The following is a 12577-nucleotide window of genomic DNA, read 5'->3' as shown; positions in this document are numbered from 1 at the left end:
GGCTATGTGCAGTACAAATACTCAGAAGCAAGGTGAAGCCCGTGGTCAAGGCAACTGCTGACTCTGCAGACAGACAGCACAGGTGACAATATTGTTTCCAGCAACGCTTCTGTTGCCCAGAGCCCAGACCGTTCAAGAGGAAGAGTCCATTCGCACCCTTGTACTTAAAACATAACAAGCAGGTGTTCCCTTTGGACAGGAACCAGGAAACCAAATCAACGAAAGACACTCACTGCTCCCCCGCCAGCTCCCCCCAACCCCCACCCCCAATCAAACACTCCCAGACAGGGACAGCATGGGGTTAGATACAGAGTAAAGCTCCCTCTACCCTCTCCCCCCCCCATCAAACACTCCCAGACAGGGACAGCATGGGGTTAGATACAGAGTAAAGCTCCCACTACACTGTCCCCCCATCAAACACTCCCAAGACATGGACAGCACGAGTTTAGATACAAAGTAAAGCTCCCTCTACACTGTCCCCCCATCAAACACTCCCAGGACAGGGACAGCACAGGGTTAGATACAGAGTAAAGCTCCCTCTACACTGTCCCCATCAAACACTCCCAGGACAGGGACAGCACAGGGTTAGATACAGAGTAAAGCTCCCTCTACACTGTCCCCATCAAACACTCCCAGGAACAGGGACAGCACGGGGTTAGATACAGAGTAAAGCTCCCTCTACACTGTCCCCCCATCAAACACTCCCAGGACAATGATAGAATGGGGTTAGATAGAGAGTAAAGCTCTCTTTACACAAACATATCAAACTCCTTCCACAACTAACTGTCATCTAAAAGGATGGGTTTGCATCTGAGCCCGTCACCATCTTAATAGTAATGCATTCCCAAGTTTCTTCACTGTTGCTCAGTCAGGTCAAACCTAGAGAATTCCTTTCCTAACGGCATTGTGAGACTACCTACCATAAACGAACTGGACTTGGTTCAAGAGGGTGGCTTACCACCATCAACAAAAGGGCAACTAGGTATGGGTACTAAACTTTTTCTCAGTCTGTGACACCTAAATCCCATGAATGACTCTGAAAACTGGAACCCAACAATGGGTTCGACACTCACCTGCCCTTGACAATGTCCAAAGACAACCGCTCAGTGGGTTCAGAGTCATATGGCCAGCTCACTGCCAGTAGTTGAAGGCAAAAAAAACTGGAGTGGGTCATAAACGACCCCAAGGAGCAGTGTTTAGATAAGGCCCTAGTGCTGGGAATAGGATCAGCCTATTGAACCAGCTCCTCTCTCATGCAGCATACTCAATGAGCAGAAGGACCTTGCTCTGTGCTGCAGACCTCTGGTATAGCAGACAGGGGTCAAATGGCCTAGAACGCTCCTGCTCGGGGTCATCACAAAGTGACAATGCAAATCAAGGTAAATGGATGTGATCTTGTAGCCATGACGGAGACCTGGTTGCAAAGAGGACAGAGGTTTAAGGTGAGGGGGGGGGAAAGATTTAAAAAGGACCCTGAGGGGTAACGTTTTCACACAAAAGGCTGATGCATGTACTGAACAAACTGCCAGAATAAATGCTGAGCCTGGTACAATTACAACATTCAAAAGGCATCTGGATGGGGATAGGAAGAGAATGGGTTTAGGGGGATGTGGGCCAAATGCTGGCAAATGGGAGCCAGATTGAGATGACTGATTTGAATGGATGAGTTGGACTAAAGCATCTGTCTTTGTGCTGTAAGTCTCTGTGAGTCAGAACTTAATTTTCAGGTATTTTATACTTTTCAGAAATGCAGGATGGAAGTAAAAGCTGGTGGGGTAGCACTGTTGATTAGTGATGAAGTGAAGACAGTTGTGAGAGATGATCTAGGTTCAGATCATGAAGAGTCCACTTGATTGGAGGTAAAGTATTGCCGAAGAAAGATGACATTGGTAGTCGAATAGTCCAAACAGTAGGTAAGGGTAATAATCAACAAACATTCAGGGCATGTAGGAAGAATAGAACAATAATTACTGGGTGACTTTAATCTTCATGTAGATTGGATAAATCAAGTTGGAAAAAGTAGCTACGACAACAATTTTATAGAGTGAATTAGGAATAGATTCCTTGAGCAACATGTCCTAGATCTGCTAGTGGACAGGTTTAATAAATGACCTCAGAACAAAGGGTCCCCTGGGAAGTAGTGATCATAGGAGAAAGTGAGGAGTGCAGATGCTGGAGATCAGAGTCGAGGGTGTGGTGATGGAAAAGCGCAGCAGGTCAGGCAGCATCCAAGGTGCAGGAGGATTGATGTGTTGGGCTTAAGCCCTTCATCAGGAATGTGGACTGGGGGGAGAGAGGGGGTTGCTGAGAGATAAATGGAAGGGGATGGGGGGGTGGGTGGAAGGAAGCTGAAAATGCAATAGGTTGATGAAGGTAGGGGAGAAAGTAATAGGTCGGAGAGGAGGGTGGAGCGGATAGATGGGAAAGACGATATGACAGGTCAAGAGGGCGGAGCCTAGTGGAGGCTTAGGACTGGAATAAGATGGGGGGAGGGGAAATGAGGAAACTGGTGAAATCCTCATTAATCCCGTGTGGTTGCAGGGTCCCAAAGCAGAAGATGAGGCATTCTTCCTCCCAGCATCGGGTGGTTAGTGTTTGGCAATGGAGGAGGCCCAGTATCTGCATGTGGACTGGGAGGGGGAGTTGAAGTGTTCAGTCACCGGGCGGTGGGGTTGGTTGGTGCGGGTGTCCTCTGAAATGATTGCAAGTTGGCGTCTTGTCTCCCCGATGTAGAGGAGACCACATTGGGTGCAATGGATACAGTAGATGACATTTGTAGAAGTACAGGTAAATTTCTGTCAGATGTGGAAGGATCCTTTGGGGCTTTGGAGAGGGGGGGTGGGTGGGGGCATAGGTTTTGCACCTTTTGCGTTGGTAGGGGAAGGTGCTGGGAGTGGGGTGTGGGCTGGTGAGAGGGGTTGATCTGACAAGGGAGTTGCAGAGGGAATGGTCTCTTCAAAATACTGATAGGGGTGGGAGGGAAACATATACCTAGTGATGGGATCCGTCTGTAGGTGGCAGAAGTGGCGGATAATGATGCAATGTATACAAAGGTTGGTGGGGTGGAAGGTGAAGAGCGTGGGGGAGATTCTGTCCTTGTTGCGTTGGGAGGGGTGGGGTTCAAGGGTGGAGGTGTGGGAAATGGAGGAGGTGCGCTGGAGTGCATCGTCAACCACGTGGGAGGGGTCTTTGAAAAAAGAGGGCATTTGGGATTTTCTATGGTGGAATTGGTCATCCTAGGAATAGATGTGGTGCAGGCGGAGGAACTGGGAATAAGGAATGGCATTTTTACAGGAGGCAGGGTGGGAGGAGATGTAGTCCAGGTAGCTTGGGAGTTGGTGGGTTTGTAGTAGATGTCTGTGGTTAGTCAGTTGCCGTAGTGATCATAACATGATACCATTTAACAGTTGGGTTGAGAGTGAGAAACTCAGGCCAGAAATTGTGTTTGACTTAAATAAAGAGAATTACAATGAAATGAGGAGAGAGTTTGCTAAATGTACTAAACAGATAAATTAGCAGGAAGTACACTATCAGTAGTAGGCATTTATGAGATAATTCATGAGCTCCCAGCGATATATGTAATTGAATAAACCACAATCAGCGTGTTTCATGAAAAGCGAGTCCTGTCTGACTAATTTATTAGAGTTTTTCAAGGAAGCCTCAACCAGAGTGGATAGAGGGGCACAAGTAGATGTGTTCAATTTGGACTTCCAGAAGGCATTTGACAAATTAAGTCCCAAAAGGTTAATTCATAAAGGCCTATGGTTTTAATCGTAGTATACTGGTGTGGATAGAGAATTGGCTGATGGGCAGGAAACAGCAGGTGGGGATAAGGGGTGCTTATCCGGGTTGATGACCTATAACCAGTGGGGGGTTTCACAGGTCTCAGCTCTGGGACCACAACTGCAACAACTTAAAGGAAGTAAGCAAATGTACTGGAGCCAGATTTGTAGAAAGGCAAGTTGTGAGAGGGATACAAAGAGTTTACAGAGAGATATTGATAGGCTGAGTGACTGGACAAAAAAAAAATTGGCAAATGTAGTATAACATGGGAAAATCTGAAGTCATTAGAATGGAGAATGAGAGAACAGTATTACTTAAGTAGAAATAAGGCAGAAAGTTGCAACACATGGAGGTACATGTGCATGAAACACAAAAAGCCAGCACACACTCACTAACACCCTCGACATTTTCAGGGAGAGGTGGGCACTGCAGGGAGTGGAGTGTATTATTCCCCCCTCCAACTCTATGTTGATTTAATCCCTGCCCTCCCCTTCACTGTTTGATCACACAGCATTGCCCTTTGATGTGAAGGGCACTGCTTGTCACTGGCCACTCGGGTGTTTTCCTATCTTCTTGGTGGTGGAAATTGAATAAAGATTCGTGCACCTTGTGTCTCTCACTGTCTCACACCTGCACACACACACACCATGGGTGCTGGGGAAAAATAAGCTAACTGCGGTAGTGTGGGGGATAAAAAGAATGGAAAAAGAAAAAAAAATTTTAAAAAAACAAACAAAAAAATAAAAATAAAAAAAATAACCAGAGTGTCGCATTGCCTTTTGTGAAGGGCACTGCTTGTCACTGGCCACCTGAGTGTTTTCCGAAAATAAAAAGCACACCCTCACTAACACCCTCAACATTTTCAGGGAGAGGTGGGCACCGCAGGGAGTGGAGTGTATTATTCCCCCCTCCAACTCTATGTTGATTTAATCCCTGCCCTCCCCTTCACTGTTTGATCGTGCAGCATTGCCCTCTGAGAAGGGCACTGCTTGTCACTGGCCACTCTGGTGCTTCCCCTCTTCCTGGTGGTGGAATATAAACAAAGATTTACACACTTGTTGATCTTCAATGCGTCCGACACCTGCACACACATGACGGGGGAAAATAACCACGACTGCTGTCAGGTGGTAAAGTGGGGAGAAGAAAAGAGAAGAATAATAATAAACAGAAGTATCATGCATCTTGTTCACTGTGAGAGCTGCCTTTGAGGGAGATAGATCAGTGAGAGTGAAAGACTCTTCACTTTTCTGTATAGGAGAGAGGAGAGGAGAGGAACATCTGATTGGCCTGGAACCACCCAGTCAGTCTACCTTATTTACTGCTGTTGGTGTCTTCCTACTGAGGAGGAGTTTATTTTGAATTGTTTTGGTTTTCTTTATTGGCTATTGTGATTGTTTTCTGGCAAAAGAAAGAAAGAAAGAAAAGAAAAAAAATGCCAGCACATAGGGCCAGCAGGTAGTCAGAATGGGCTCATGGAGTGTTGGCTGTTAGTCAGAGAGACGTACAGCACGGAAACAGACCCTTCGGTCCAACCCGTCCATGCCGACCAGATATCCCAACCCAATCTAGTCCCAACTGCCAGCACCCGGCCCATATCCCTGCAAACCCTTCCCATTCATATACCCATCCAAATGCCTCTTAAATGCTGCAATTGTACCAGCCTCCACCACTTCCTCTGGCAGCTCATTCCATACACGTACCACCCTCTGTGTGAAAACGTTGCCCCTTAGGTCTCTTTTATATCTTTCCCCTCTCACCCTAAACTTATGCCCCCTTGTTCTGGACTCCCCCACCCCAGGGAAAACACTTTGCCTATTTACCCTATCCATGCCCCTCATAATTTTGTAAACCTCTATAAGGTCACCCCTCAGCCTCCGACACTCCATGGAAAACAGCCCCAGCCTGTTCAGCCTCTCCCTGTAGCTCAAATCCTCCAACCCTGGCAACATCCTTGTAAATCTTTTCTGAACCCTTTCAGGTTTCACAACATCTTTCCGATGGGAAGGAGACCAGAATTGCACGCTGTATTCCAACAGTGGCCTAACCAATGTCCTGTACAGCCGCAACATGACCTCCCAACTCCTGTACTCAATACTCTGACCAATAAAGGAGAGCCTACCAAATGCCGCCTTCACTATCCTATCTACCTGCGACTCCACATTCAAGGAGCTATGAACAGGAAAGTCTTACTGCTACAAGTTGTATGCGAGACCACATATGGAGTACAGTGAGCAGTTTTGGTCCCCTGATATAAGGAAAGATATTATTTTACTGGAGACAGTTCAGAGGTGGTTCACTAGAATAATCCCTATTATGGAGGGATTGTCTTATGAGCAAAGGCTAAACAGGTTGGGACTCTACTCATTGGAGTTTGAAGAAAGATGATGGCACTGGAGGGTGGCCTCACCAGATCAACCCTTCACATCTTTTATAATCGTTCTACGTTTTTAAATCTCAATTGTAATTTTGTCAGAATTACTAACAATGTTCTCTTAATCTACTTATGGGTCTGGTCATCTTTCAATCTCTTGAACCAACTAATGGACCAAATGGATCTGACGCAACAAATACCAGGATATCCCAGAGTGCCTGGCTGCGTGAAATGTCGGGTCCCGATGCTGACATTAGAACCACGACGTGGCAATGAAGTGACCATCCACTAAAAGGCTTCTCGAAGGCCCGATTCCTTGGAGTGGACCCAATGCCCTCCCCGATCCCATGGAGACCTGACACTGAGACTCAACCAGACCTAGAACAAGACTGCACCCCCTTCCCCAACCCGGAGCGCTCGGGGCCGCGACCTGTGCCCAGGACCCCGTCGGACGCTCCCACTTACCTTCTGGAATGACAGACCATCCACACCAACTCGAGGACCCAACCGGAAGCAGCCAATTACTCAGTAAACGTGGGAGACATGATGGCCTGCGGGTGAGACTGAAACAACCACAGTTCCAAGCTCTCCCCGTCCCCCAACCCCGGCATACTGCTAGCAAATGTCCAAGCCATTAAAAACAAGCTGTGTGAACATAAAGCAAGACTCCCAAAGAGAATTGAGAGTCTGCTGTGTGTTCTGTTTTAGATCCTGCTTCACCTGACTGTGCCTTACAACCTGAGGGTTTCTCAATCTACTGGATGGCCCTCATGGTGTCTTCCAGTAAGCCAAAGGGAGGAGGGGGATCTGCCTGCTGATCAATACCTCTTGGCGCTCAGATGTGATGACTCTGGTGGGTCACTGCTCCCTGGACCTAGAATACCTAACAGTGAAATACCGTCCCCACTACCTGCCACATGGTTTTACTTTTCCATCCTCACAGCAGTTTGCATCCCCGCCCAGGATGAAATATGCACCACCACAAACAGCTTTGAGACCCAAGGCCACGTTCATTGTAGCCAGTGATTTCAAACAGGCCGTCAACAGAGTGCTACCAAATGCCATCAACACATCTTCTGTCCCACCAGAGGCTCAAACATCCCAGACCACTGTTACACCATCTAAGACCCCTACCGCTCCATCGCCCCACAGGCATTTTGGGAAATCAGACCATAAGACTGTGTACCTTCTCCTGGTGTACAAGCGGAGACTGAAGCATGAGGATCGGTACAGAAAGTCCGACAGTGCTGGTCTGAGCTAACAGATGAGCTCCTATGTGACTACCTGGACTGGTCTACATTCAGGAGAAAGTTAGGACTGCAGATGCTGAAGATCAGAGCTTAAAAATGTGTTGCTGGAAAAGCGCAGCAGGTCAGGCAGCATCAAAGGAACAGGAGAATCGACGTTTCGGGCATAGGCCTTTCTTCAGGAATGAGGAGGGTGTGCCAAGCGGGCTAAGATAAAAGGTAGGGAGGAGGGACTTGGGGGAAGGGCGTTGGGAATACGATAGGTGGAAGGAGGTTAAGGTAAGGGTGGTAGGCCGGAGAAGGGGTGGGGGCGGAGAGGTCGGGAAGAAGATTGCAGGTCAAGAAGGCGGTGCTGAGTCTGTGGGTTGGGACTGAGAAATGAGAAAGCTGGAGAAATCTGCATTCATCCTTTGTGGCTGGAGGGTTCCTAGGTGGAAGATGAGGCGCTCTTCCTCCAGGCGTCATGTTGCCATGGTCTGGCGGTGGAGGAGGCCAAGGACCTGCATGTCCTTGGTGGAGTGGGAGGGGGAGTTAAAGTGTTCAGCCACGGGGCGGTTGGGTTGGTTGGTCCGGGTGTCCCAGAGGTGTTCTCTGAAACGTTCCGCAAGTAGGCAGCCAGTCTCCCCAATGTATAGAAGGCCACATAGGGTCCAGCAGACGCAATAAATGATGTGTGTGGAGGTGCAGGTGAATTTCTGACGGATATGGAAGGATCCCTTGGGGCCTTGGAGGGAAGTGAGAGGGGGAGGTGTGGGCGCATTTTTTGCGGTTGCAGGGGAATGCGCCGGGAGTAGAGTTTGGGTTGGTGGGGCATGTGGATCTGACGAGGGAGTCGCGGAGGGAGTGGTCTTTCCGCCACCTCCAAACAGACCCCACCATCATCCTTCGTCATTTCCACCACCTCCAAACAGACCCCACCGCCAAGGATATATTTCCCTCCCCACCTCTATCAACGTTCCTTCCCCTGCAACCGCAAGAAATGCAAAACAGGTCAGTCTTCACTTGAACCAGAGGGGTACTAATATCCTGGGTGGGAAATTTGCTGGTATTATTCGGGTGGATTTAAACTAGCTCAGCAGGGGGACGGGAACCCAAGATGTAGTTCCAGTGCACAGGAGGATGAGATTAGGGAGGACAAGGACAGGATTTCACAGTCACAGGAATATGCTGGCAGACAAGCTGGTTTGAAGTGTGTCTACTTCAATGCCAGAAGTATCCGAAATAAGGTAGGTGAGTTTGCAGCATGGATAGGTACCTGGGACTTCGATGTTGTGGCCATTTCGGAGATATGGATAGAGCAGGGTGAGGAACGGATGTTGCAGGTTCCAGGGTTTAGATCTTTCATTAAGAACAGGCAAGGCAGTAAAAAGAGGGGAAGGTGCGGCCTTGTTAGTCAAGGATAGTATAATGGTGGCTGAAAGAACTTTTGTCAAGGACTCATCTACTGAGGTAGTGTGGGCTGAAGTTAGAAACAGGAGAGGAGAGGTCACACTGCTTGGGGTATCTCCCAGGAGAGTTCCAGGGAGGTGGAGGAGAGGATTGGGAAAATGATTCTGGGTAGGAGTGAAAGGAACAGGGTGGTCATTTTGGGGGACTTTAACTTCCCCAACATTGACTGGAAATGCTATAACTCTAGTACGTCAGATGGATCACTTTTTGTCCAATGTGTACAGGAGGGTTTCCTGACACAGTATGTCGAAGGGCCGACAAGAGGGGAGGCCACACTGGATCTGGTGCTTGGGAATGAACCAGGCCAGGTGTTTGATTTAGTTGTAGGTGAGCACTTTGGAGAGAGTGACCATAATTCAATTACATTTAGTTTAGCGATGGAAAGGGATAAGTACATGCCACAGGGAAAGAGTTATCAATGGAGCAAAGGCAATTATAATGCGATTAGACACAAATTAGGATGCATAGAATCGGGTAGCAAAATGCAGGGATGCAGACAATGGAAATGTGGAGCTGGTTTAAGGAACAGATATTGCGTGTCCTTGATAAGTATGTCCCTGTCAGGCAGGGAGGAAGTGATAAGGCAAGGGAACCGTGGTTTACTACAGAAATTGCATCTCTTGTTATGTGTTGATGAGGCAAGACGGTTCAGATGAGGCGATGGAGAGTTACAGATCAGCTCGGAAGGATTTAAAGAGAGAGTTAAGAAGAGCAAAGAGAGGACACGAGTAGTCTTTAGCAAACAGAATAAAGGAGAACCCTAAAGCTTTCTATAGGTATGCGAGGAATAAAAGGATGATTAGGGTAGGAATAGGGCCAATCAAAGACAGAAGTGGGAAATTTTGTGTAGACCCTGTGGAGGTCGGAGAGGTGCTAAATAAACATTTCTCATTGGTTTTCACTCAGGAAAAGGAGAATATTGTAGAGGAGAAGAATGAGATACGAGATATTAGACTACAAAAGATCGAGGTTAGTTACGAAGAGGTGTTATCAATTCTAGGAGTGAAAGTAGACAAGTCCCCTGGGCCTGATGGGATTTATCGGAGGATTCTCTGGGAAGCTAGGGAGGAGAATAGCAGAGCCTTTGGCTGTGATCTTTGAGTCGTCATTGTCTACAGGTTTAGTACCAGAGGACTGGAGGATTACAAATGTGCCATTGTTCAAGAAGGGCAGCAGAGATGACCCAGGTAATTATAGATTAGTGAGCCTTACTTCTGTTTTAGGAAAGGTTTTGAAAGGATTCGAAGAGATAAGATTTATAATCATCGAGCAAGCAACAATTTGATTTCAGATAGTCAACATGGTTTCATCAAGGGCAGGTCGTGTCTCACAATCCTCATTGAGTTTTTTGAGAAGATGACCAAGCATGTAGGTGAGGGTAGGGCAGTTGACGTGAAATACATGGACTTCAGTAAAGCCTTTGATAAGGTTCCACATGGTAGGCTGTTGGAGAAAATGCAGGGGCATGGGATTGAGGGGAATTTAGCAGTTTGGATTAGAAACTGGCTTTCTGAACGAAGGCAGCGAGTGGTAATTGATGGAAAATATTCAGCCACAAGGATCTAATTTGGGACTACTGCTGTTTGTCATTTTTATAAATGCCTTAGACGCTGGCATAGCTGGATGAATTAGTAAATTTGCAGATGACACTAAAGTCAGTGGAGCAGTGGACAGTGTGAAAGAATGTTACAGGTTGCGGGGGACTTGGAAAAAACTGCAGAATTGGGCTGAGATATGGCAAATGGAATTCAATGCAGCTAAATGTGAGGTGATTCACTTTGGGAAGAATAACAGGAAGGCAGAGTACTGGGTCAATGGAAAGATTCTTGGTAGTGTGGATGTGCAGAGGGATTTTGGAGTCCATGTACACAGATCCCTGAAAGTTGCCACCCAGGTTGATAGTGCTGTTCAGAAGGCAAACAGTGTGTTAGGTTTCATTGGTAGAGGGATTGAGTTCCGGAGCCACAATATCATGCTGCAACTGTACAAAACGCTAGTGCGGCTGCATTTGGAATATTGAGTACAGTTCTGGTCGCCATAATTCGGGAAGGATGTGGAAGCATTGGAAAAGATGCAGAGGAGATTTACGCGGATGTTGCCTGGTCTGGGGGGAAGGTCTTATGAGGAACAGCTGAGAGACTTAAGTCTGTTCTCATTGGAAAGAAGGCGGCTAAGAGGGGATTTGATAGAGACATACAAGATGATCAGAGGATTAGATAGGGTAGACAGTGAATGTCCATTTCCAAGGATGACAATGTCAGCTTGTACGAGAGGGCATAACTACAAATTGAAGGGTGATAGATTTAAGACAGATGTCAAAGGCAGGTTCTTTACTCAGAGAGTGGTAGGGACGTGGAATGCCCTACCTGCTAACGTAGTTAACTCAGCCACATTAGGGAGATTTAAACAATCCTTGGTTAAGCACAGGGATGATGATGGGATAGTGTAGGGGGACGAGCTGAGAATAGTTCACAGGTCGGTGGAACATTGAGGGCCAAAGGTCCTGTTCTAGGCTGTATTGTTCCATGTTCCATGTATACAAAACTCTAAGTATGATCTTTGCAAGTCACTTTTGGAATATTGAGTGAAATTCTGGTCTCCCTCCTATCGGAAGGATATTGTGAAACTTGAAAGGATTCAGAAAAGATTTCCAAGGATGTTGCCAGGACTGGAGGGTTTGAGCTACAAGGAGAGACTAAATAGGTTGGGGCTGTTTTCTCTGCAGCGTCAGAGGCTGAGGAGTGAATTATTGAGGTTTACAAAATCATGAGGGGCATGGGTAGGGTAAATAGACAAGGTATTTTTCTTGGGTGGGGGAGTCCAGAACTAGAGGGCATAGGTTTAGAATGAGAAGGGAAAGATTTAAAAGGAACCCAAGGAGCAACTTTTTTCATGCAGAGGGTGGTGCATGTATGGAAAGAGCTTCCACAGGAAGTGGTGGACGCTAGTACAATTACAACATTTAAAAGGCATCCGGATGGTTATATGAATAGGAAGGGTTTAGAGGGACATTGGCTAAGTGCTGGCAAATGGGACTAGGTTAGGTTAGGATAACAGGGCAGCACGGACAAGTTAGACTGACGAGTCTGTTTCCGTGCTGTACATCTGTATGACACTAAATGGCAACCAGATTAATGCAGGATATTTGGTTAGCATGGACAAGCTAGACTGAAGGGTCTGTTTCTGTGCTGTACATCTCTATGACTGAAGGGTCTGTTTCTGTGCTGTACATCTCTATGACTGAAGGGTCTGTTTCTGTGCTGTACATCTCTATGACTGAAGGGTCTGTTTCTGTGCTGTACATCTCTATGACTGAAGGGTCTGTTTCTGTGCTGTACATCTCTATGACTGAAGGGTCTGTTTCTGTGCTGTACATCTCTATGACTGAAGGGTCTGTTTCTGTGCTGTACATCTCTATGACTGAAGGGTCTGTTTCTGTGCTGTACATCTCTATGACTGAAGGGTCTGTTTCTGTGCTGTACATCTCTATGACTGAAGGGTCTGTTTCTGTGCTGTACATCTCTATGACTGAAGGGTCTGTTTCTGTGCTGTACATCTCTATGACGCTAAATGACAACTTGACTAATGCAGTATATTTGGTCGGCATGGGACGAACTGGACTGAAGGGTCTGTTTCTGTGCTGTACATCTCTATGACTCAAGACGGAACTAGATTAATTTAGAGTATCAGGTCAACGTGGACGAGGTGGACCAAAGGGTCGGTTTCC

The sequence above is a fragment of the Chiloscyllium plagiosum genome, unplaced genomic scaffold (assembly GCF_037043375.1).
Source record: "Chiloscyllium plagiosum isolate Xiang-an unplaced genomic scaffold, Cpla_swu_hap1 HiC_scaffold_50, whole genome shotgun sequence".
Taxonomy (NCBI): Eukaryota; Metazoa; Chordata; class Chondrichthyes; order Orectolobiformes; family Hemiscylliidae; genus Chiloscyllium; species Chiloscyllium plagiosum.
The sequence above is the reverse complement of the archived record's forward strand: the minus strand, read 5'-3'. Positions refer to the sequence as shown.